The sequence below is a fragment of the Lepidochelys olivacea genome, assembly GCF_965140295.1.
Source record: "Lepidochelys olivacea isolate rLepOli2 genome assembly, chromosome: 3".
Classification (NCBI taxonomy): Eukaryota; Metazoa; Chordata; order Testudines; family Cheloniidae; genus Lepidochelys; species Lepidochelys olivacea.
The window spans coordinates 66353554-66381241 of record NC_140413.1 but is presented as its reverse complement, the minus strand read 5'-3'; positions in this window follow the sequence as shown (position 1 = coordinate 66381241).

The window sequence follows — 27688 nt, the reverse complement described above, 5'->3', positions numbered from 1 at the left end:
ACAACAATGTTAAACCTTACTCTTATTCAGGAATTGAGACAATTGACATAGGTAAAAACAAAAACCCCACTGTAATGCAAAATCATTTCAGTAAACAGCATAATCATTTTAAATACCAGCTGTATCAAATGTAGTATTAATGTCCCTGTCTCTACAGTCATTTGCAGAGGAGAGATATCACATTCTGCCACTGTGATAGAAACTGTCTTGATTTCTTAACTGGGAGTTAGCTAACACTCCAAAATGTTGCCAGAACAGGTATGAAGTTACTAAAACAGGAGTGACTATTTTAATGAGATGATAATAAAATCACAAGAGTTGGCCGCAGCATGCTCTGCAGAACCAGAGATGTTTTAGGGTTAGGACAGTCCTCTGAGAGACTAAATAAAGATTCTGTTAAGGCCTACAGTTTTGGCTTGCCTTGGGGTCTGAACCCTGAAGTTGATTGAACCCTGATGATCTTACTGGGACTACCATAATGCTGTACAATTCGTACTTATTCAAAATCGTCCAATCTTCTGAGATCATCCTGAATAAAAGACTGGGTGTTTAAACAGTAGATTCAAGAGTCATTTCAGGGATATATCTCCTGAATTCCTATTGTGGTATTAAGGAATTCTCATGATTTGCTAAAACAAGTACAAGAGATATGTACTTAGAATCCTTGAGACTGCAGCCAATAAAAGTATTTCAGCAGTATGATCCTGATCCTGTAAACACTTGTTCACATGAACAGTCCTGTTAAGTCACGTGTTTGCAAGAGCAGGGCCTGCGCTTGTGAAACCAAATACCCCCCATAAAATGTGGTTGACAAAAATAAGAGAAATGGATGACTTACTAGATAAACAACTTAAATAAAATTGGGACAAATGGGACTCTATCTTGCTCTTATGAGTAATATGAACATACATATATTATAACTCATACTGCCACAACTCTGCTGTGTTTGCTTCGCGGGAATGTCTGATCTCTTCTGGTTTGCTGCTTGGGAAGAACGTAAGTTGAACCCTAATCTTGCTTCAGGATCTGTATGGGTGGACCCTGTACCAGTGCAGCCTCAGACCCCAGTCGGCCTCCACGCAGTATGTTGTCAAAAATTCTGTTTCTATGACAAAGGAACTTGTAACTAAAGTGCTATGTCTTTATTGGTAGAGAAGAAAATAAAAGCAATTTACTCATATTGGCAAGTGAGACTTTCTGGGTGGTTTTTGTTTTTTTTTGCTGTTGTGTCACTTCCCTCTCCAGTCCTGTTGTGCTCAGCACTACATCCACATTTCCTCAACTGTAAATTAGAAGGAGGGTTTGTTATGTGACTGTACATGATCATCTGTTACTTGAATATCCTCTGCATATGTCAGAGCAGAACAGGGGCCTCTTCAATGACCAAAACAACAACACCTGGATTTAAATATAAGTGCCTGAATGGAGTCTGTTTCTTTTCCTACACCTCTGTAAATTCAAAGTTTGAAACACTGTAGGAGCTCTTTTAAAAATCCTGGCTTTCTTGCTGCAGACCATATGTTGTTCCAGAAAGTGGGACTGCAAACTCCAATAATTGCATGACTTGTACTGTACTGCTGTAGACTGTGCTTCACTGGTTTCAACTAGCACTGTTTGGTAGATGTTACAGATGCCACAAGTCATTTCTTTGAAGTCTATATATTAAAAAAAAAACCATCCTTTCAAAAGATTTGGCCTGGACTTTCTGCTATGAATAAGCTGGTCTTTTGCAACATCTGGTAAGTTGCTGCTTCTTCAGTTTCCATCCTACAGAAAAGATTAACTTTTAAACAGGTCCGTTCATGCATGGCAAAACCAAACTTTTCAAATTGTGTTTTACGAACAGGAGAACAGCAATGTTAAACATCATTCTAATTCAGGGATTCAATCTCTTGATACAGGTAAAAAGAAACACTCTCTTCATTGCAAAATCCCTTTAGTAAAGAGCAGAATGACTTTAGATAAGGGCTGTATCAAATCTAACGTTCATGTCCCTGTCTCTACAGGCATTTGCAGAGAGGAGAGAACTATACCAGTGTGTTAGAAACTGCCATTACTTCTTCATAGAATCTGGTAGTATGAGGATTTCACCAGCCAGATGCACATGGAGATGTCCAGGATGGAAGATGCTAGCTGACTAGTGAAGATTACAGTGGCACCAGGGAAGGAAGGAGAACCAGCTTCTGTCAGGGGAGGAGACTGGCTGCTGGTCACCTCGGGCAAGACACTGTGCTCCACCCCTCTCCTAGGTCTCCAGTCCATCAAGGTCAAGAAACAGTACGCTGTACTGGTAACAGGAGGCGAGGAGCAGACCACAGTACTGAAGGGTCGGAGCTAGCTGTCCACACAGCTGGGAGGCTCATGGCTAATACACCCAAGAGGAGACAATGGGATGGGGGGGTCGGTGTCCCCCTTCTGTGGGAGACTGAGGCATCCATCTGCTGACCTGACCTGATGTCCTGAGAGGGCTGCTGCCTGCCTGTGCCCAAATCCAAAATGTTACAGAAAGGTTGCAGAGACTCATCCATCCCTCTGATCACTACCCCAAACTGTTAATCCATGTGAACATTAATGATACTTCCAGGTGTGACTCTTAGGAGATCAGCAATGACTACAGGGCTCTGGCACCAAGAGTAAAGGAGTTAGGGGTACAGATGGTGGCCTGGTCCAAACTTCCCAGTTGAGGGTAAAGGCCCAGGCAGGGACACATTCATCCTGATGAATTCATCGTTGATGAATCAACAGGAAGGGTTTGGCTTCTTAGACCATGGGGTGCTGTTCCACAAAGGGGGACTGCTGGGAAGAGATGGGGTCCACCTGACCAAAAAAGGGGAAGAGCATCTTTGGATACCAACTCACTAACCTAGTAAGGAGGGCTTTAAACTAGGTTCAAAGTGAGCAGGTGACAAAAGCCCCAGGTAGGTATTAAAAAAAGTGACCTTAACAGAGGGCTAGATGTTGGAGTGGGGAGAATGGAAAATTACAATAGGGTCATGGGAGCAACAAGAGGGGAAACAGGGGGGGACTCTGCTCAACAACTTATGTCTACACACAAATGCAAGGAGGATGCAGAATAAACAGGAAGAGTTACAAAGGGCTGTCACTAAGCTGGGCAACAAAATGATAGATACATTCAATGCTGACAAATGCAAAGTAATGCCCACTGGAAAAATAATCCCAAATATACATACAAAATGATACAGTCTAAATTAGCTGTTACCACTCAAGAAAGAGATCTTGGAGTCAGGGGTGATGGACCTAGGCGTGCTGGGGGTGAAACAGCACCCCCTGGCTTGAAGTGGATTCCATCAGATACAGGGTTTACAGTTCTATTCAATGGCTTTCAGCACCTCCATTATAAAAGTTGCTCCAGTGCCACTGTGTGTAGTCATCATGGATAATTCCCTGAAAACATCCACTCACTGCGCAATCGCAGTCAAAAATAGCTTTCAGTGTTAGGCATTATTATAAAAGGTATAGATAATAAAACAGAAAATATCATAATGCCTCTATCTAAATCCATCGTACATCCACACTTTGAATACTGTGTTAAGTTCTGGTTGCCCCATCCCAAAAAAGATACATTAGAATTCGGAAAGGTGCAGAGTTGTGTAACAAAAATGATTCGGGGTATGGAACAGCTTCCATATGAGAAGAGGTTAAAAAGACTGGGACTGCTCAGCTGAGAAAAGAGACAACTATGCCCTTACGGGTCGATTACAGGAGTGGTGGGGGCGAGGTTCTGTGGCTTGCAATGTGCAGGAGGTCAAACTAGATGATCATGATCGCCCCTTCTGACTTAAAGTCTATGAGTGTATGAGATATGATAGGTTTCAGAGTAGCAGCCGTGTTAGTCTGTATTCGCAAAAAGAAAAGGAGGACTTGTGGCACCTTAGAGACTATACAATCATGCATGGTATGGAGAAAGTGAATAAGGAAGGGTTGTTACCCCTTCACATATCACAAGACCTAGGGGTCACCTGATGAAATTAATAGACAGCAGATTTAAAGCAAACAAAAGGAAATACTTCTTCCCACAATGCATAATTAACCTGTGGAACTTGTTGCCATGGTAGATTGTGAAGGCCAAAACTATAATGGATTAAAAAAAGAATTAGGTAAGTTCATTGGGGATAGGTCCATCAATGTATATTAGCCAAGTTGATCATAGAGACATAGATTCATAGAATACCAGGGTTGGAAGGGACCTCAGGAGGTCATCTAATCCAAACCCCTGCTCAAAGCAGGACCAATCCCCAATTAAATCATCCCAGCCAGGGCTTTGTCAAGCCTGACCTTAAAAACCACAAAGGAAGGAGATTCCACCACCTCCCTAGGTAACCCATTCCAGTGCTTCACCACCCTCCTAGTGAAAAAGTTTTTCCTAATATCCAACCTAAACCTCCCCCACTGCAACTTGAGACCATTACTCCTTGTTCTGTCATCTGCTACCACTGAGAACAGTCTAGATCCATCCTCTTTGGAACCCCCTTTCAGGTAGTTAAAAGCAGCTATCAAATCCCCCCTCATTCTTCTCTTCCGCAGACTAAACAATCCCAGTTCCCTCAGCCTCTCCTCATAAGTCATGTGCTCCAGTCCCCTAATCATTTTTGTTGCCCTCCGCTGCACTCTTTCCAATTTTTCCACATCCTTCTTGTAGTGTGGGGCCCAAAACTGGACACAGTACTCCAGATGAGGCCTCACCAATGTCGAATAGAGGGGAACGATCATGTCCCTCAATCTGCTGGCAATGCCCCTACTTATACAGCCCAAAATACCGTTAGCCTTCTTGGCAACAAGAGCATACTGTTGACTCATATCCAGCTTCTCGTCCACTGTAACCCCTAGGTCCTTTTCTGTAGAACTGCTGCCTAGCCATTCAGTCCCTAGTCTGTAGCAGTGCATGGGATTCTTCCGTCCTAAGTGCAGGACTCTGCACTTGTCTTTGTTGAACCTCATCAGATTTCTTTTGGCCCAATCCTCCAATTTGTCTAGGTCCCTCTGTATCCTATCCCTACCCTCCAGCGTATCTACCGCTCCTCCCAGTTTAGTGTCATCTGCAAACTTGCTGAGGGTTCAGTCCACACCATCCTCCAGATCATTAATGAAGATATTGAACAAACCGGCCCCAGGACTGACCCTTGGGGCACTCCACTTGATACCAACTGCCAACTAGAGATGGAGCCATTGATCACAACCCATTGAACCCGACAATCTAGCCAGCTTTCTATCCACCTTATAGTCCATTCATCCAGCCTTTCTTTAACTTGCTGGCAATAATACTGTGGGATACTGTATCAAAAGCTTTGTTAAAGTCAAGGAATAACACGTCCACTGCTTTCCCCTCATCCACAGAGCCAGTTATCTTATCATAGAAGGCAATTAGATTAGTCAGGCATGACTTGCCCTTGGTGAATCCATGCTGACTGTTCCTGATCACTTTCCTCTCCTCTAAGTGCTTCAGAATTGATTCCTTGAGGACCTGCTCCATGATTTTTCCAGGGACTGAGGTGAGGCTGACTGGCCTGTAGTTCCCCAGATCGTCCTTCTTCCCTTTTTTAAAGATGGGCACTACATTAGCCTTTTTCCAGTTGTCCGGGACCTCCCCCGATCACCATGAGTTTTCAAAGATAATGGCCAATGGCTCTGCAGTCACATCCACCAATTCCTTTAGCACTCTCGGATGCAGTGCATCTGGCCCCATGGACTTGTGCTCATCCAGCTTTTCTAAATAGTCCCGAATCACTTCTTTCTCAACAGAGGGCTGGTCACCTCCTCCCCATGCTGTGCTGCCCAGTGCAGTAGTCTGGGAGCTGACCTTGTTTGTGAAGACAGAGGCAAAAAAAGTACATTAGCTTTTTCCACATCCTCTGTCACTAGGTTGCCTCCCTCATTCAGTAAGGGGCCAACACTTTCCTTAACTTTCTTCTTGTTGCTAACATACCTGAAGAAACCCTTCTTGTTACTCTTAACATCTCTTGCTCGCTGCAACTCCAGGTGAGATTTGGCCTTCCTGATTTCACTCCTGCATGCCTGAGCAATATTTTTATATTTCTCCCTGGTCATTTGTCCAATCTTCCACTTTTTATAAGCTTCTTTTTTGTCTTTAAGATCAGCAAGGATTTCATTGTTAAGCCAAGCTGGTCGCCTGCCATATTTACTATTCTTTCTACACATCGGGATGGTTTGTCCCTGTAACCTCAATAAGGATTCTTTAAAATACAGCCAGCTCTCCTGGAGTCCTTTACCTCTCATGTTATTCTCCCAGGGGATCCTGGCCATCAGTTCCCTGAGGGAGTCAAAGTCTGCTTTTCTGAAGTCCAGGGTCCGTATTCTGCTGCTCTCCTTTCTTCCTTGTGTCAGGATCCTTGTGTCTTGTTCTGAGGTCCAGAAGGAGGTCAGAGGCAGACCACATGAAAGTCTCTGGGTGAAGATAAAAGTCTGCTATATCTGGTACTAATCTATACTACGTCTACTATAGACCCTCAAATTAGAGGAGAAGGTGGATGAGGTATTTATAGAACAAATAATAGAAATATTCAAAACACAAAACCTTGGAGTAATGGGGGACTTTGAATATGCAGACATCTGTTGGAAAAGTAATACAACAAAAAATGTTCAATAAATTATTGGAATTTATTGGGGACAGCTTCTTGTTTCAGAAGGTGGAGGAAGTAAGCAGGGGGAAAGCCATTTTAGACTTGATTCTGTCTAGCAGGAAGGAATCAGGTGTAAATCTGAAGGTTGAAGGCAATATTGGTGAAATGATAGTTTTCATTATTCTAAGGAAAGGAAGGAGTGAGAGCAGCAGAATAAGGACAGGGGACGTTATAAAAGCAGACTTTAACAAACTCAGAGAACTGGTAGGTAAGTCTCATGGGAAGAAAATGGAAGGGATAAAGGCGTTCTGGAGGTCTGTCAGTTTCTGAAAGAGACAATATTAAATTAGCAAACTATCCTAATGTGAAAGAAAGGTAGGAAGAATAGTAAAAGGCCAATGCAGCTCCATCAGGAGCTCTTTAATAATCTAAAAATCAAAAAGAAATCCTACAAAAAGGTGGAAACATGGATAAATTGCTAATGACGAATACAAGAGAACAGCATAAATTAATCAGAAATGTTAAGACACAAAATGAGTTACATCTAGCAAGGGACATTAAAAAAACAATAAGAAGAGGTTCTTTTAATACATTAGGAGCAAGAGAAAGACAAAGGAACATGTAGGTCCACTACTTAATGGGGAAGCAGCATTAATAATGGACAACAACAAGAAGGCTTAGGTGTTTTATGCCTATTTTGCTTCAGTCTTCACTGAAAAGGTGAAACTGGGACCAGATGCTTAACACAATTAAATAGTAACAAGGGGGAAGGAGCACAAGTCAGAATAAGGACAGAACAGGTGAAACAATATTTAGATAAGTTAGATCTATTCAAGTCAGCAAGGTCTGATGAAATTGACCCTTGGGTGCTTAAAGAACAAGCTGAAGCAATCTCAGAACCATTATCAATTATCTTTAGAATTCATGGGGGATGGGTGTGGTCCCAGAAGACTGGAGAAGGTAAACATAGGTAGGCTCTATCTTTAAAAAGGGGAACAAAAAGGACCCAGAGAATTATAGACCAGTCAGCCTAATGTAAAGATGCTGTAACAAATTATTAAATAATTAATTTGTATGCAGTGTTGTTGTAGCCATGTTGGTCCCAGGATCTTAGAGATACAAGGTAGGTGAGGTAATATCATTTATTGGAACAACTTCTATTGGTGGACGGTACAAGCTTTCAAGCCGCACAGAGCTCTTCTTTAAGTCTGGAGAAGGAAGCACCTAAAGGATGATAGGGTAATAACTAATAGCCAACATGGATTTGTGAAGAACAAATCATGCCAACTCAACCTAATTTCCTTCTTTGACAGGGTTACTGGGCCTACTGAATGGGAGGTAACTCTATAGACATGATATATTTTGATTTTAATAAGGCTTTTGACAATTTCACATGAATCTCATACGACAACTAGGGAAATATCATCTAGATTAAATTATTATAAGGTAGGTTCATAACTGGTTGAAAGAGGATGCATCCAGTGGGGCCCAGCAGGGTTCAGTACTATTCAATATTTTCATTAATGACTTGATTAATGGAGTTGATGGCATGCTTATAACATTTTCAGATGACACCAAACTGGAAGAGTTGTAAGCACTTTGGGGGACAAGATTAGAACTCAAAATGACCTTAGCAAATTGGAGAATTTGTCTAAAATCAAAAAGACGAAATTCAAGAAAGACAAGCACAAAATACTCCACTTAGGAAGGAAAAAATCAAATGCATAACTACTAAATGGGGAATAACTGGCTAGGCAGTAGTACTGCTGTAAAAGATCAGAGAGTTAATGGATCACAAAGTCAAAAGTACAATGCAATTGCGAAAAAAGTCCACTATAATTCTGGGGTGTATTAATAGGAGTACTGTATATAAGACAAGAATTAATTGTCCCATTCTGCTTGGCTGTGGTGAGGTCTGAACTGGAGTACTGTGTCTGATTCTGGGTACCACACTTCAGGAAAGATGTGGATAAATTTGGAGAGAGTCCAGAGGAGAGCTAAAAAATGATAGTTTAGGAAACCCATGATATAATAAAAGGTTATAAAAACTGGATATGTTTAGTCTTGAGAAAAGAAGACTCAGGGGGGACCTGATAACAGCCTTCAAATATCTTAAGGGCTGTTAAGACAGTGATTGAGGTTTTTCATGTTTACTGAAGGTAGGACAAGAAGTAATGGGCTTAATCAGGAAGATTTAAGTAAAATATTAGGAAAAACTTCTAACTATAAGGGTAGTTAAGCTCTATAATAGGCTTCCAAGGGAGGTTGTGGAATCCCCATCACTGGAAGTTTTTAAGAACCGGTTAGACAAATACCTGTTAGTGATGTTCTAGATGTACTTGGTTCTGCCTCAGCACCACAGGGTGCTGCACTAGATGATCTCTTGAGGTCCCTTCCAACCATACATTTCTATGGTTCTATTATTTCTATGATGAATAATGAGGCAACTGTGGCTTCATGAACAAAATGAAGCATAGTAAAGTAATAATGTAGGATCTGCTCCTGCTCCCATGGAAGTTGGTGGGAGAAGAATCAAATCTAAAGTCCTTCACCTCTGAATGCTAGAGGCTTGTCTTCATGACAGCATTCAGGCACTGTAATTTCCTCCGGTACCTCTGTAAAACACATCACTTCCACCCACAAACCTTCTTCCAATAGTGTCCACTTGCTTCTTCTTGCTCTGTGCTCTTGTGACCAAGAGGTAGAAGTGTGGCAGCTGCCATGCTGCAACTACCCTTACTCACCCTTCAGCGACAACTCTGACGGCTCAGAACACTGGCTTTGTCACCTGTCAAGACAGCCACTTACCAGCTGACCGCAGGCCTTACAGCACCATATTAAAAGAATATTAATAATAGCACAATAGAAAATGCACCTGCATTGGGTACCCTTTTGTCTATTTAGTTGTCAAATTCTGAGCCATGAGCTGCATACTCTTGTTCCGCTATTAAATTGTGTGATCATATGGATAGCAGCATGCCCCCTACCCACTTGTTTTAATGAGTTTTTTTTTTTAAATCACAGATGAAAAGCATAAATAAAACTGCACTATGGCTTGAAAGTCAAGCACTCAAAAGTCAGGAATGCCTGGGCAACCTTCATTCCAGCAAATTTAGTTTAATTCCTTTGTGCGTTTGCCTTATGATGCAAATTCTGTGGCAGAATTTCCATTTCCTCTATTAAAGAACCCTTCAGACCCTCAGGGCACGTTACTGCTGGGCATTTTACCCTAGCATTTGTGCAATAGGGAATGGGCTAAATTGGCATTTTTTCCAGGGGACTGTAACTACACCTAATGTTCCCTATTTTTATTCAAGATCTAGGTAATTCTGCCCTGATTTCGATCAGTCTGAAGGTTTTGGTCTGGCACTCATCTCCACAGTATCTGATTGCCCCTCTTTATCAGCAGGTCCAACCCATGGCACGTAGAGCCCCCATGATACCTTTCAAGGACCTGGTGTCTCAGTGGGTACTGTATGTCACGCCTATTCTCTTGTCCATGCATGCAGATGAGATAAGTCCATGATTTTATAAAGCATTTATAACACTGCAGATGATTCTAGTCTAATACCAGGGGAATAAATCACTGAGGCACTTAAGAGGAACTATGTAAAAGATCTTTACAGTATTTTTATGAATATCAACTTCACCTTCCTTATTTCTTCCCAGCTTATTTTTATTTTGTTTTGTATTTGATTCACAACTGAAGGAGGTTAATAATATCCAGAAAAACGCTTCTGGATTAGCCATGGCACTACTGCATTTGTTTTCTGTGCTGTTGGTCTGTTTTATAGACTATGGATAAAGGGTCAGGAAAACCATAACTAAAATGCCAGTAAACAAGCAGATCTTGTCCACATGTTCTTAAGATCATGTTGTGCTCAGGTTAGCTGTTTCCATGCACCAGGTGTCAAAATCAAACTGTGTTAAAGGAATTACATATTAAAAAGCATACTTGATGTGGTATAATCTTAAAGTAAAGCTACCTGGCAATGGTACCACCTTGTACTAGTAAGGTAAAATGGAAAGTTGTTATATCATTGTACAGTGTGAAATATCATGTAGTGTGAAGCATCTAGCTCTAGGGAAAGACAAGGCATTTCAGCAGAGACTTTTGACTCCACTCTCAACCATGATTTTAGAAATGTCAGTCTTGTGTTGCTTTTTGAGAAATGCTGTACATTAATCTTCCCCAAAGAGAATGGCAAAAAAAAGTCCCTGCCAAACTAAAAAAACAAACCAAACACAAACAAACAAAAAAGCAAGTAACCAAGCATATAAAAACCCACCAAACGACAGATTTAAGTCCTTAAAATATGTTTGCAACCAATTAGACCTTGGTGAACATAGGGTTGGGGTTTATTTTTAGTATTTTGAAAAAAAAATTTTTGAAGCCTTCAAGATATTGATGTTTGAAACTTAGTTATTGAGCACATCTTGCACTTTTGCACATGTTACATAAGGATGTAATTATCTATTAGAAAATAAATAAATCCTGCTCCATGGTGGCTGCAAAAAGTTTCAGTTAAAAAGTTAGGGGCTTTTATACAGGGCCTAGTACTTAATTAAGGATCAACACAAGAAGGAAGCATAAATGCAAAAGGGGTGAGAGGCAGAAAGGAACTTTTTCCTCTGTGAACCTCTAACCCATGAAACATCTTTGGTGCTAGTCCTGCACATTTTTGGAAATAAAAGCCCCTCCAAATTGACATGTGGAAGTGCCCCACAAAGCAAGAGGATCAGGGCTCAGCTTCATGGTGCTATATCTCCCCACAACAGCTCCAGAACCCATAGAATGCTCTGCGGGTCCAGAGTCAGGGCAAGGGGAGGAGTGCAGATGGACAACTTAAGAGCAGAGCCAGAGAGATGCACATCATACTCCAGCTCTGCAGATAACCCACAGTCTGGGGCTATGTAATCTTTTCCAGGGAGCCCCAACCAGCCAGGGGCAGTTCTTCATAGCATGTTGTTAGGGACCAGAGGGTTTCAGGGGCCAAACCTGGTGTATGGGCATAGGATTTCTGTGCAAATGACCCTAGTGTCTCATGGACCTCCTGGGATCTGACAGGTTAGAGGTGGACCCCACAACCAATTCTGTAGGGTGAGGGGCATATACTTATCTTTTATTTTCACTGATTTTGCTCCCTATGTATCTCTCCCATTCCTTCTTGAAAGGCAGTTCTCTATCTATACTGTACAAAGTGTTATCAGCTACATGTAGCTCCTTCTATACACACATCCTCAGCAATAGTTGATTACTCTGGAAAGATCTTTATGTAAAGTCTCTCTACTTTTTTTGCCCTGACAGACACCTTTTGGTCTGTAACTATGTTGAATCTTTCAAATCCTGAACTGGGATTTTTTCCTATTGTGTTCATATTCTAAAAGTTCAATTTCTTGAATGTTAGCTGAAAGCCAAATCCTCAGTCATGTTATTGGGGTAAGACAATAGTGGCAATCACAATGTTACCTATTTCAGTCTTTCAGCTCCTGGCCCTTATACCCATTTGCACTAAGGCCCCTTTACACCACTATGGCAGTATCAAGGGGCCATAACATGGGCTAATTTAAGGCACCTTGACACCACCAGAGTGGTGTAAAGAGACCTTAGTATAAATGAGAATAGGCCCCATGTATCTCTCTTTTTGAGTGCTGGCCCTCTCTAAACTGAGCGCAAAGCTGTTTGTGCTTTAACTTAATGTGATTTTTTAGCACAGACCAAACGGTGTGTGTGTTTATTTGTCTATGGATATATAAACACATTTTAGCCCTTGCTACTGCTTTAGTTAAAGTTGAAATGAAACTTCCAGTTATAACCCCTACTTTTATAACTGATTATAACATTCACAGTTTTGTTCAAACTTGACTTGACTGAGATGGCTCAGAAGTTTTATTTGCATTTAGTTGGGAAACTCTGCATAACTCATTCATGGCTTTGCCAGTCATGAGTAATGTGATTGTGTGGTTCTCCCAACCTCATGCCGATGTCCACACTATCATGTGTTGTATATATATTGTATATGTGTAAAGATACATAGATAGATAGATAGATAACTGGAAGGGAAACATACTTAATTTTTGGTTTCCAAAGAGTTATGATGTTAGAAATGAGTGAAATGTTCACAATTAAACTCAACACTTGACTAGCTTTTGTTCCAAACTCTAAACCCAGCCCAAGTTTGTCAAAAAGCACATGAATACTTTGAGCAAACTTGGATCAATTTATTTGTGGGAGGGAGGGCTGTCTTGTGGCTAAAATACAACACTATGAGGAGATGATTTGGGTTTCATGACAAATATTTCACACTCTTCTGCTACTAACTGTTTGAAAATAAAGAATCTGATTCATTTATACCAGTGTACCTGCAGTGACTTCAATGTAAAGATTGCTGATATACCTTGGTACACTGTAAAGGTATATCTACACAGCAGCTGGGCGGATGCTCCCCAGCATGGGTAGACAGACACGCTAGCTCTGCATAGATAGGTAGGTACATACTCAGCTGGTCAGGCAGGATTGTACTCAGGTGGCTAGCCATGCTGCTAATTTTCGTGCACTAGCTCAAGCAGACCTAGTACATCTGCTTACCTGCGCTGGAAAGCAGCCTCCCAGCTGCTGTGTAGGTGTAACCTTAGTGAGAGAAGTATCATATGTGTTTCTTTCCTGGTTTTGTTCCCACCAGTGCACAAAACTCACTGCTTTATTTTTTAGGATTTCTCCGGGGTAACGCTGGACAAATATGGCACGTACAAAAAGTAGCCATGAACATTTCTTCCAGTAAAATATGTCAGTTCGCTTTGGTGCTATTCCACCACTTTTATTGTGTGAACACATTTTTATTTGTGAGAATGTTTGCAGAAAAGGAACTATTTAGGGCTGTCAAGTTATTAAAAAATTAATTGTGCGATTAATTGCACTTTTAAACAATAATAGAATACCATTTATTAAAATATTTTTGGATGTTTTCTACATTGTCAAATATATTGATTTCAATTACAACACAGCATACAAAGTGTACAGTGCTCACTTTATATTTTTTTATTACAAATATTTGCACTAAAAAAAAAGAAATCTTATTTTTCAATTCACCTAATACAAGTACTGTAGTGCAATCTCCTTATCATGAAAGATGAACTTACAAAAGTAAAATTATGTACAAAAAACTGCATTCAAAAATAAAACAATGTAAAATTTTAGAGCCTGCAGGTCCACTCAGTCCTACTTCTTGTTCAGCAAATTGCTCACACAAACAAGTTTGTTTACATTTGCAGGAGGTAATGCTGCCCACTTTTTGTTTACAATGTCACCTGAAAGTGAAAACAGGCATTCTCATGGCACTGTTGTAGCCAGTATCACAAGATATTTACGTGCCAGAGGTGATAAAGATTCATATGTCCCTTCATGCTTCAACCCTACCATTCCAGGGGACATGCGTCCATACTGATGATGGGTTTTGCTCAATAACAGTCCAAAGCAGTGAGGACCAACGCATGTTCATTTTCATTATCTGAGTCAGATGCCACCAGCAGAAGGTTGATTTTCTTTTTTGGTGGTTCGGGTTCTGTAGTTTCCACATTGGAGTGTTGCTCTTTTAAGAGTTCTGAAAGCATGCTCCATCCCTCATCCCTTTCAGATTTTGGAAGGCACTTCAGATTCTTAAACCTTAGGAGGAGTGCTGTAGCTAACTTTAGAAATCTCACATTGGTACCTTCTTTGCATTTTGTCAAATCTGCAGTGAAAGTGTTCTTAAAATGAACATGTACTGGGTCATCACTTGAGACTGCTGTAACATGAAATATATGGCAGAATGTGGGTAAAACAGAGCAGGGGACATACAATTCTCCCCCAAGGAGTTCAGTCACAAATTTAATTAATGTATTAGTTTTTTAACGTGCGTCATCAGCATGGAAGTATGTCCTCTGGAATAGTGGCCAAAGCATGAAGGGGCATACGAATGTTTAGCATATCTGGCATGTAAATACCTTGCAATGCCGGCTAAAAAAGTGTCATGCTAATGTCTGTTCTCACTTTCAGGTGACATTGTAAATAGGAAGTGGGCAGCATTATCTCTCGTAAATGTAAACAAACTTGTTTGTCTTAGTGATTGGCTGAACAAGAAGTAGGACTGAGTGGACTTGTAGGCTCTGAAGTTTTACACCATTTTGTTTTTGAGTGCAGTTATGTAACAAAAAAAATCTACATTTCTAAGTTGTGCTTTCAGGACAAAGAGATTGCACTACAGTACTTGTATGAGGTGAACTGAAAAATACTGTTTCTTTTGTTTATCATTCTTACAGTGCAAATATTTGTAATAAAAAATAATATACACTTTGATTTCAATTACAACACAGAATACAACATATATGAAAATGTAGAAAAGCATCCAAAATATTTAATAAATTTCAATTGGTATATTATTAATTAACAGTGTGATTAAAACTACGATTAATTGTGATTAATTTTTTAATCAAAATTTATTTTTTGAGTTAATTACATGAGTTAACTGGGATTAATCGACAGCGCTAGAAATATCGTAAATACATCTTCACACCAGAAGTAGTTGTGTTGCCATCTTGGAAGGACTTTGAGGGTTTAGGAATCGTCTGGTCAGAGGCATAAACAATGTCTTGTAATTTAGCCAATCACACAGCACGAAGAGTGAATTATGAATAGCAAGTAGTTGTAGCAATAGTCATGGCAAATAGGTTGGGGGACCCCAAGAATGAAATATGTTCACATAAACCATTTGCTGATGGATTCATTTTGAGTAACAACCCAGTTCATAAAATAAGCCTGTTCCTGGATAATTTGCAAACAGAAATGGAGGCATCAAACAAATTCTTGTCTGTTAATAGCTCTCCCTGCTCTTCTCACCTGTGCTAGTAAGAGGGATCTGTTTCTTAAAGAAAAGATGACACCTTGAGGCATTAAAATACATAAAAACTGTGTACTTTGGAGACAGACATTTGAAGGAAGGGAAGGAGGGGAAGACTGCGTCAGCTTGTGGGCTTACTAACCTTGACAATGTCCCTATAATGAAAAATTGCTTCAAAATAGTCATGACACTAGAATGAGATCCTAAAGTCTCTGATGCTGTTAAACAACCTGGGCAGAACTCTTTTTCTTCGTAATAGTAAAAAATATTGTTGCAAAATTTTGCACCTGCAACAACTCCCTCTTCTGTCCATAGGGGAAATTTTGCTTTCCCTGAAGAAACATTTTTGAATCTGTTTATAGAGGAAGGAGAGAGCTTAGTAGAGTGTTAATATTTTTTTTAATCTAAGCACTTGTTCAAACAAAGTTATAAGGCTGCAGCCCCTGTCATTTTTTTGGAATTGCAGTGTATGTCCCTCTTCCAAGGCAGAACCATTACTGACTGGAAGGCTGCCAGGGGGGTTATTCTTATGAGAAAACTGAAACATGGGCCTGGAGGTGGCATGCTGCACTGTGGGGAAACAAAGAACACCTAGAGAAGTCCTTTCCTTTGAGACTATGGATACATGATTGACAGTCCCCCTGGGTCTTTTGCAATTTTTCTGGCTGGTGGAAAAAAAACAGATGACACTTAGGAAAATCATTTTTTGATTGCCAAAACTATCAGGCATTCCAGTTTTGGCATCCCAGTAGAACTGATGAAAATCCAAATATTTGTGAGTTTTGTTTCAGATGCAAACATTTTGTACAGCTTTAATCCCAAACGGAGGTCTCAGTGGGATTTTGATTACCCTCCCTCCCGATATTCATAGTTCAGTGTTTCACTCAGTTCAAATAATATCATGTTACATCTTGTTAATAACTTTTTAAGTGGATTAAAAATATTCATAGCTTAGTTAAGGCTGGTAAAGTGCAATGTGTTTTAGAAAGCACATTTCAGAGGATGTTGCACTGAGTGTATTTTATGGCCAAAATAACAAGCAGAAATAATTACTATTTGCCAGGAGGCATCACTTACACATCCAAACCAGACACTTGCTGGCCTTGAGGCAATTTTGCCTGTTGATTGCCTTATACAACACTCCAGCCTAGAATGAAAAATTCCAGAGCCTAAAATGACAGACAAGTTCATGATACCACTAAAACCCATCCATATAGCTGAAAGGATCCTGTCATGTATGATCTATGCCATTGTCTGCGGTAATGGAGCAACTTGTATTATGCTCCTTCCTACAGCTGTTCAAACTAAAGATCAGGGCTGGTTATTGGATAGTGAACCAATCCTCATTTTCTTTGACTATGCCAATTGTTCACAAATCTGCATATGAAGTCAATGAATACAAATTTACTCAGATGGATTATTAACTGTTCATGAGCTGTGTCAAGTGGTTGGTCACCTGGGTGACATGTTTTTGTTTGGGCCCTCTGATTGGTTGACTGAAACATTTCAAATAGGAAAATAGCAAATAATGAGTTGATGGATAATGCATTTCTGGTACAATTTTTCAAATGAATAATTGTTCATGCTACGGATAGTGAAACTTTTGAGAGTCACAACAATTCCTGAATGTTCAAGGGTTGTATGAAGGCTCACGACTCAGTAATGAGTACTGTGACTCCCTCCCCTAATCATAGCAAACCTGCTTTATGTATGTTCATGCAAATATACACAAAATCATTTGCTCCAACTCCCAGTGAAGTCATTGGGAATCTTTCCATCAGTTACAGTGAAAATTGGATCCAACCATTCATTACTGTTCAACTGGCTTTACTCAAATAAAATAGACCCATGGGTTTATAGTATTGGCTTGGATCACACTGTTAAATTACATCACCCAGAGCTGCATTAAAAAATTAATTAGACAATATTCCCAATTCTCCTACCCACCTCTGCCCCAGATTGTAGGTGCCTGATCTGGTAATTGTGGAGCAAACAGAAATAGCTTACCGCTGGAATAACCAATCAGGAATAGCATAAGAACATGAGAATGGCTATAGTGGGTCAGACCAGTGGTCCATCTAGCCCAGTATCTTGTCTTCCAACAGTGACCACTGCCAGATGAAATGCAGATGAATAGCAGCACTGCCATCAATCCTAACAGAAGTAAGAAATACAGAGTCGTTGAAATGACAGATAAGATCTGTATTCCAGTTAAAGAGATAACAATGCTACTGACTGGGGAGAAGAGAAGTAAAAAAAGAAAGAACAGCAGTTGTGAGACATAAAGGGATCTTTGACAGAAAATGATAAGGAGTTCTCAGTTGGCAGGCAGATAGAAAACATTCACGTGGCACATCTCTAGTCAGTGGATTCCTGTGAAATGAAGAAACTGAAAAAAGAATGAGTGTGGGGCAAGACAGAATTTGAAGACTGAATGTATGTGGAATAAAACATTTCCAGAGGAGGAAACTTTAAATGAGAGCCAGTGTGATTCCACTGTTTCAATACCTGCACCTTTCTTAAAGAAAGTTGTTTGCTTTGGAGAAATATACTATCAACATTCTAATGCTTCATTTTTGCACTGCATGGAAATTAGCACTTTCAACAAGAGAAACACTTAAAAAAATATTTAGGAACTTATAGGGTATGATTCTCCACTCCATGACACTGTGATGCTAGGATAGTTCCACTGGCATCAGTGGAAGCTGCAGGAGCTCAGGTCCTCTGAAAATCAGGCCATTTTTTTGCTGAAACTGTTTTGTTGGAAAATACTGATTAGTCAAAACTGAAACAGTTCATGGGAAAGGATGAGTTTGGACAAAGCTCCTAATTTGAAAAATTTTTGAAAAGAAAACCTTTTGAAATTGTTAGTGTCCCATTTTGATATTTTCAAAACAAAAAGGTTCAATGTTTTGGTTCAAAATGACTTTTCATTTAGAAATTTTAGTTAATTTTCATACTAAAAGTTTTTAAAAAGTCAAACTTGTAACAAAGTTATTTGAAATTAGCAAAATGAAATATTTCAGTGAACGGATCCAAAATTTGTTGCAGAACTCAGATTATCAGGTCATGAAACTTTCTGAGACTTTGACTTTTCATCCAGATTGGAGACAGGAAAAAAATTCAAAATCTCAATACTCTTGTGGGACAGAAAAACCATTTCCTACAATTTCTAATAAGAATGATTAAAGGACTGGAAAACATGCCTTACAGTAAGAGACTCGGAACTCCACCTATGTAGTTTATCAAAGAAAAGGTTAAGGGGTTAGTTGATCACAATCTATAAGTACCTACCTGGGGAACAAAATTTGATAATAGAAGGCTCATCAGTCTAGCAGACAAAGATATAACAAGATCCAATGGCTGGAATTTGAAGCTAGATAAATTTAGAGTAGAAATAAAGTGCAATTTTTTAACAGTCCCTTCCAACCCTGATATTCTATGATTTTCTGTGATTTAACAGTGAGGGTAACTAACCATTGGAACAATTAACTAATCGTTGCAGAGGATTCTCTATCACTGGCAATTTTAAAATCGATATTGGCTGTTTTTTAAAAATATATTCTCTAGTTCACCTACAGCTATTGCACTCGATGCAGGATATTAATTCAGGTAAATTTTATGTCCTTTGTTACGCAGATCAGATTAGATGATCACAATGGTCCCTTCTTGGCCTAAACTCAATGAATCTATATCAGATGGATTCTACTGAGGTTGCTCAAGGAAGGGGCCACCATGGGCCAGCACAGAACTGTGCAGAGGTGGTTTGTGCCTCTTCTATTCAAGGACCTTTGAGAGCCAGTTCAGACCCTGCTGCAAAGTAGGGCAGCTCTGAGCCTTCCCGTTCAATTTATTATCTTGAAGAATCAGCCAGATCTGTTCTATGCTCAGGGGCAGTACCAGCCTCTTCCTGGTGTGTAGAGTGGAGCTGAGGTGGGCTAGACAGAAAATTGGGGCAGAGCTCTGCTATACATCTTGTGGGCACATGCCACCCTTACTTCCACAGTCCTGTGCTGCTTCTGGCAGCTGTGCTGTTGCTGGCGGTGGGGTTGCCATGAGAGTTGGGCACCAGGCCAGCAGCCACCACTTTCTCTGCTCTGCCTTCAGAACTGGACAGCTGGAAAGCGGTGGCTGCTGGCCAGGCACCCAACTCTGAAGGCAGCGTCGTTGCCAGCAGCAGTTCAGAAGTAAGGGTGGCAATGCCATACCATGCCAACCTTATTTCGGCATAATATTTGACCTTTGTGCTAGGAGGGATGGCTATGGGTGGGTGAGGCAAATTTTGGGGTGGCTATAGTCCCTGCAAACCTTCCCCACAACACCACTCCTGCCTATGCTCCCTTTTCCAGAAAGAAGGTGAACCTGTATCAGGGACCAGCTGTCTGCTCGGTCTAGGGGAAATAGAGAACCTTCTAATAACGGGAGGGAAGGGAACACTTCTCAACCTAATATAACATCCTGGGACAACAAGATAAACTTGTTAACAAGCAAAAAGAACAAGGAGTCCTTGTGGCACTTAGAGACTAACATATTTATTTGGGCATAAGCTTTTGTGGCCTAGAACCCACTTCATCAGATGCATGGAATGGAAAATACATGCAGATGCATGGAGTGGAATCTGACGCAACCATTACAAAACCTAAACCTAATTTCCCCAATACTAATTTTCCCCTACTGTTACTCACACCTTCTTGTCAACTGTCTGAAATGGGCCACGCTCATTACCACTTCAAAAGTTATTTTTCCTCCCTTGGTATCCTGCTGTCAATTGAATTGTCTCATTAGACTGACTTCACACTTGGTAAGGCAACTCACATCTCTTCATTTATTTATACGTGCTCCTGTATTTTCCACTCCATGCATCTGATGAATTGGGTTCTAGCCCACGAAAGCTTATGCCCAGATAAATTTGTTAGTCTCCAAGGTGCCACAAGGACTCCTCATTGTTTTTGCTGATACAGACTAACACGGCTACCACTCTGAAACTTGTTAACAAGCACTGGCTTGTCCTTGAGATCTTTTCCTCTTCTGCACGGCTAGCTTGTCCTGTCACAAACTGAAAGGTGTGTATTCTTATTCCTCAAACTTTTTGATATTAGTAGTCAGCTTCTGGCCTACCACAGAAATGTATAGAAGGACAGTCAGCAGGAGACCAGGAAAAAACACAACTTTTGATATTTTTTTTGTAAGTTAGAATCTGACTCGTGATTTGCATCCAGTTAATGCAGCTTTTGAAGAGACTTGCTTTTGTCCCTTATCTGTGAAAAGGCGTGATGCGTAATGGGTTGCAAGAAAAAACATCGCACTGATGAGGCCCCCTGATGATTTTATTTCCTATTTTAGTTGATGGCTATGTTATAACTGAAATGTTGTCCTGAGGGCTTGGGTGACAGTGCAGAACCTTTGACCTCTATGTCACCAGTTCAAGCATAGCCCAAGATGGTAGTGATTCAAAGTTTTTCCCATTTGTTGGCTGTTTTGCTGGGTGGTCTATGAAAGGTGAGTTTCCTAGGCTCGGTCCATTTTGCAATGGAAAGATGCTCACAAAGCACAAACCATAGCCTCAGATGGTACTTATAGGCACCCTCGTTGGCAGGCTCAGGTGAGAAGCCATGAAGGGAGATGAATTTATTTTGCTAAAATGGAGTGGATTTGTGTGAACCTCTTTCTTTCAAACACAGAAAAGAAATCAGACTGAAGAGGCTGTTGGTAATACCAATAAGCCCTTGTAATATAAGTATTCTGGTGTCATATTTGCAACACCATAGTTAAGCGTTTGTCAGCATCTGACTCCTCTTGTTTTTTCTGACACTGAGCTCCAGTTCACATATATACACTCCAGCTCCCGCTCACATTAAAAGCTATGTTCTGAATGAGATTATGATCCAGCGTTTGAGCCCTGAATGTTATTTGATAGCTGCTGTAGGCTGCTGCACATGAAGTATTTTGACATTTGCTGATACCTCTATGAATAGCTGGTGTGATTTGTGACTTGCTCTTTAGCAAGGCGAATGGCAAGGAGTTCACTGGCTGGGAGGGGATTGTCCCACAGTTAGAATCTCTGACAGGCAGCCAATTTATTGCACTCTCTGCTTTCCTTTCCCCCCATGTGAGTCAGCAGTTATTTGTTTTTTTTAATTAGGACTGGGGACAAAATGGCAACATGTTTTTCAAGATGCTTCACACACAATTCATCACAAGTTTGTTTCATGTGGTTTGAGTCCTCCATTTCATTTTTGAATTACGTTTAATGTTTTTTACTATACACATAAAAAATTGAAAAAAGAAGCAGTGCTGTGAAAAATATTTCACATGTTAAATGGAAATATCAAATCTGACCCTTTAGATCCAGTGCCTGTTTCTCCACACATTTAACTGATATAAACAGGAAGTAACTCTATGGAGGTCAGCAGAGTTATGCTGGCAAAAAAATTGGTATAAGTGAGTGGAGAATGTGGCCCCCTGTTTTCAGCAGTGTCATCTTGCCTATGTTTGCCAAGCGTGGTCAGACATTTTCATGGGGGTCGGGGAAGGGGAAAGAGAGGGAGAAAGAGTTGTGAACATTTATCTTTAAGGGCTATGGTCTGTGCCCAGCAGTTTTAATGTAAGCTCTTACTGAGATGAACAGAAGATCTGAGAGTTGAACAATGATAAGTCACATCCCAAAATTTTCAAAATCCCGGTACACTGACCCTGGGTAAAACTTTTCAATTGCAAAATGTATCAAGAAATATGTGAAATTCATGAACTTTAGCTACATTTCAGTTTTTCTAAGAGTGTCACAAAATGAAACTTGGAAGTTGGCCTGTTCTGTTTAGAAATGAAAGCAAAAGGGGCAATGTGGCCTCTTGCTGAGAGCTCAAATAGTCATCAAAGCATACTCATGTGTTGAAGGTAAGTCACATTCACTACTGTCTCCTTTTCACTGATATGGAATGAGCTGATCTAGCATTAAGAGTATCCTTTACTATGCAATTTCTTTATTTCAAACATTTATTGTGATTTTTTAATAAGTATAAAAACTTGTTTTCTTAGTGAAATATTTTCTCTTAAACTAATTGGCCACGGGATTATCATGATATTGTAGTGAGAAGCATTTTTAATATTTCTAAAGATTAGTAATGAAGCTTAGTAATGAGTTAAGCACGTCAAATTTCTTATACTGTGCACAAGCACTTTAATCGTGAGCTGTGCTTTACAAGTTGCATAATATTAAAATAAAACATGATTGGCCATTGCTAAATTATTATTTTATGAAGAGGTTTTCAATATAAAATTGTTTTGCATAAAGCAAGAATACAATACATAAAACTACTTTGTTTCACTCAATGAAAACAAAAATCCCAAACTAAATTGTTTTGATATATACAACCACCTGTAAATAAAGTTGTACACTGGGAATTTAATATCTTTATATCATTAGTCCTCATTCCAACATGAAACTCTCAAATAGTTTGCTAATGTACTTTTCTGTGGGAAAGTCAACATTTCTCCACACTAATCTTTTCCAGAATCAGTTTATAACCAGCACCATAACTGCATAACACCTATAATTCTGTCTACATAATAACATAATTATTATGCATATGCACAAAATCTGACACACATTGTGTGTGTATATAAAATATAAACAGTGGAATCATTTTCACATGTAGTTGTTTGTTAGAGTTCTTTCATTAATGTCTAAGAGTGGGTTTAGTTCATTTCCCAGTGTTGCAACTTTGCAAAAGGAAGTATAGGCAAGAATCGCTATCAAGTTCCCATTGCTAGTGGTTCAGCTTGCCCTACCCCATAAAACCTTTTGATACACAGAAATATGCTTTCACATGCATGCATAGAATTCTTTTCAAAGTACAGCATGTTTCAGTAGACAAGGAAAACTGCTTGAACACCATGGACCAAATTCAGAGTTGATGGAACTGATTGGAGCTCTAGTCAAGTCAATAAAGTTTTATCCACTTACACCAGGTCTGTCTGTAGCCCTATATTTGATTAAACTGAATGAACCCCCCCCAAAAAAGCCAGGTTTGAATTATGAAATTGTTTTTTTAAAATGTTATATACTATTGCAGGGGTGGGCAACCTATGGCCTGCGGGCTGGATCCGGCCCACGAGCTGCTTTAAGCCGGCCCGCCAGCTCCTGGTGGGGAACGGGGTTTGGGGCTTACACCACTCCAGCACTCCAGCTGGGGTGCAGGGTCGGGGGCTGCACCATGCAGCTCCCAGAAGCCATGGCATGGCCCCACTCCGGCTCCAACATACTCTAATGACCCCCTCTGGTGCTCCAATGGGAGCTGCATGGGTGGTGCCTGTGGATGGGGCAGCGTGCAGAGCCACCTGGCTGCGCCTCGGAGTAGGAGCTGGAGAAGGGACATGCTGCTGCTTCAGGGAGACGCTTGAGGTAAGCGCCTCTTGAAGCCTGCACCATTGAGACTCTCCCCACTCCCTAAACCCCTGCCCCAACCCTGATGCCCCCTTCACCCTCTGAACGCCTCGATCCCAGCCCGGAGCACCCTCCTGCACCCCAACCTCTTATCCCTAGTCCCACCCCAGAGCCTGCACCCCCAGTTGGAGCCTGCATCCTTTCCCACACCCCAACCCCCTACCCCAGCCCAAAGTCCCCTCTCACACCCTGAACTCCTCATTTCTGGCCCCACCCCGGAGCCCACACCCCCCAGCCAGAGCCCTCACCTCCTCCCGCATCCCAACCCCAATTTTGTGAGCATTCATGGCCACCATACAATTTCTATTCCCAGATGTGGCCCTCGGGCCAAAAAGTTTGCCCACCCCCGCACTACAGGCTAGCTTTTGTGTCTGTTGAGAGTAGGGCCATCTCCATCCCATAATCAACAGGACTCTAAAAAGGGGAAAGGTGGGGGCATGGCCCTACCCCTTTATCCATGCCAGCCTGGGAAGCACACCATGCACCTTTGCGATGGAGCAGGTTGTTCACCCCACGTGCACAAGGAGCAGCACTAGGACAGCCGGAGCTACCCTGCCAGCCCTTCCCTGAGTACCCTTAAAATCAAAGAGGGAGGGAAGGCACTGGTAGTTATTGCCTGTTAGAAAGACCCTGACTATGGAAGTGATAAGTGCCTGAATCACCCCTTAAGGTCAAGAAGAGAGATTACAGAAGAAATGACAATACACGTGGGGGACTGTGTGAAGTTACAAGGTTAGATGAGGAGCTTAAAGGTTCAGGTAATTCTCTGACACCCCTGTGCTTTTTAACCTGCTGCCTCTTATGCAGCTTTCCTTCATCTTCCATGACTTAAAAAAAGCAAGTACAGGAAGTACAGGAAGGGCCTCTTCCTGCAAACACTTAAACTGGACTCTATTGTGACACAATTCTACATAGGAGGCAGTGTGAATCCTCCCCATCCTAATAGAAGCTCCACAAGGCTTTCCTTTGGAGTTCTGTTGATATTTCTCTCCTTCACCTCACACAGGGCCACACGACTGCCTGAGCCGATGATGAAAGTGTATCATCTAACTAGGATGAGGAGCGTGCTGTTTGATCACATGACCTCATCTCAGCCATCTTGAATTATGTTTGGCAATGGAAGGATACACTTTAAAAATAAAATAAAATTATAGGTTAAATTGTGCCCACATTTATACATCCTTGGGGTCATGGTGAACTGTCCATTCTGGTAGGTGGGCATATCCCCTAAATCACTACCACATGTGCTCTGAAGTGATCCTGTACTGAGGTTTATGCATGGCCTTATGCAGGCTCCTTATGCCCTTTTTGCCTCCCTGCACACCCTCTGCTATAGCTATGTAAGTGTGTGTGTGTATGGCATTACAACTAGACCTTGAAACGGTAAAGAAGGATTTTGGCCACCTACATTCTTGGATGCAGAAGCAAAATTAGAATGCTATATTAGCAAATGAAGATAACTAGCTCTTTATTAAAACTTGGCAATCTGTTTTTTAATACAAATAATGACAAGAAGAGTACAAATTCTTAGTGAGTGGTGCTTCAAATATAAATGTGATTAAAGTGATGCCTCTTTAGGGATGTAGACTGTATTTATATATTTTGGATGGAATACTTATATTTTTGGCAGGACCATACATAGAATTTGCATGTTAATGTGCTCTTAGGGACCATCTCTTTTTTTTTTTTTTTTTTTTAACATACCAGAGACTAGAGCATGAAGTTTTTCTTTTTAGTTCTTACCACAACATAACAGAATATAGTAGGTAGATGACTTTTGATGATGGCACCTAAGAGTGAAGCACTGTTGAGCTTCAAGTTTTCTTAAACTCACTAAACTCCAGACTGTGTGAAATTGCATGACATTTCTAGCATTTTACACTTGTACCCACTGGAGTGAAAACTTGGGAAAGGATAAGGAGCAAAAACACACAGAAGTGCATTAGTCAACTTAATCTATAAATGAGAAACATACGGTATATTTAATTTTTTTGCAGTGTTGTTGGTCCCTGGATATTGGAGGGGGTGGCGAAGTAATGTCTTTTATTGGACCAGCTTCTGTTGGTGAAAGAGACAAGCTTTCAGGTTTACACTGAAGAACAGCTCTGTGTAAGCTTGAAAGCTTGTCTCTTTTTCCAACACAAGTTGGTGCAATAAAAGATATTACCTCACCCACCTTGTTTCTCTAATACATGTAATTCTCATTCAGTGAGACTGGCCAAGAACATGAAAATGCATACAACAAATTTTTTTTTTCACGGTTTACTTATCAAGGATCACTTTTCACATCAGCTTTGCCTTTTGAATTTCACAATTCTGTGCTTAGCATGTTTGTTCACTTTTCTGCAGTACAGAGAATGCAGGAAATGGAAAGATCCAACAGGGAGATTTATTGTAACAGTCCCCAGTATCCTCCTCTTATTGTTAATCTCACTTCTATTGTAAATCCTTTTCTTCATTTGCTTATATCTTTCTCAAACTAATTCTTTGTGTGCTGAAATCATTAATGCTTGGTCTCAGCCAAAAGAGCCTTTTTACTGTCTCACTTATTAATTTTTGATTGTGCCATTTTTATGTAACTACTCAAGCCTGGCAAATTTTGTCCCCATATGCTCCACACTGAAATTTTGTGGACAGATAACTTTTAAAATGGCTGAACTAGTGACCTCACACTTGGATTGCTTTGTAGATCCCGGTAAGATTTAAATACCAAGACAAGTTTGAAGAAACTTAGCAAGGTATTTTTAAAGTTATAAAACATAATTCAGCAATTCTATGCATGTGAATTAGAACTTTTCTCTACTGTAAAAAAGCCCAGGCTTTTGTGAGCAGCTGCTTATATCATTATAATATAGTTACGTTACACAGAAATGCTGACAAGAGATTGATCTTCTTTTCCTAGTTCCAGTTATCTAACATGAGTCAAGGTTACACACATCTGTCATGCAGCAGGCATCAGTGGTCATTGTTATAGCCATATCAATCCCTTCAATTATACCAGCTCACTGGGAGAATTGTCTGGATGACAATATGTTTAAAACATCAACAACACGGGTTCCTTAAAAAAAAAGAGGAAGGAAAGGAAGTTCTGGATGTATCCTAAGGGATAAATAGGGACAGAGTCTGCTAGCTAAAATGTGCATGCAGCTTCCAGTGACTCCAGCCAGATTATTGTCTAAGTCCCCAATTCAGCAAGGTACTAAACACATGTCTATCTTTAAGCATAGAAATATTCTCCTAATGGCAAGCACATAAGTCGTCTCCTTGGCTATGAGGGTTTGGTCAGAATGGGGCTGTGTGAGGTATGCTTGGGAGGGAGGGTTGGAACAAAAGGTGAAGGTACTCTTCCTAGCTCCACTAACAAAATAAACTCCACCCACATGAGATGCCAGAATGAGTTGCCACTCATGGTAGAGCATACAGTTGGTCAAAATATGATCATACTGCTCTCTGGACACCTGGAGCTTGGCTGTCTTTCAGTGGGGCTTGACTGAACATGGGCTCCTTGATTTGCAGTGGGAGTGGGAGGTGGGAGATAAGTGATGGAGCTTATCCACATGTAGCATCAAAATGTAATGTCACTCTCAGTAAACTCAGTAAATTGTGCAGATCTGTGACCCTCCACAGGAGGAATGAATTAGTTAAAACAATGTTGATATTTAAAGTATCATCACTGTGCTTCTGAGTTAACAGCTGGCTGAGATGAATGCAATTGTTCTAGATCTCCGCAGACTCATTCAGACTTCCCAGCATTAATTATACTAAATTCG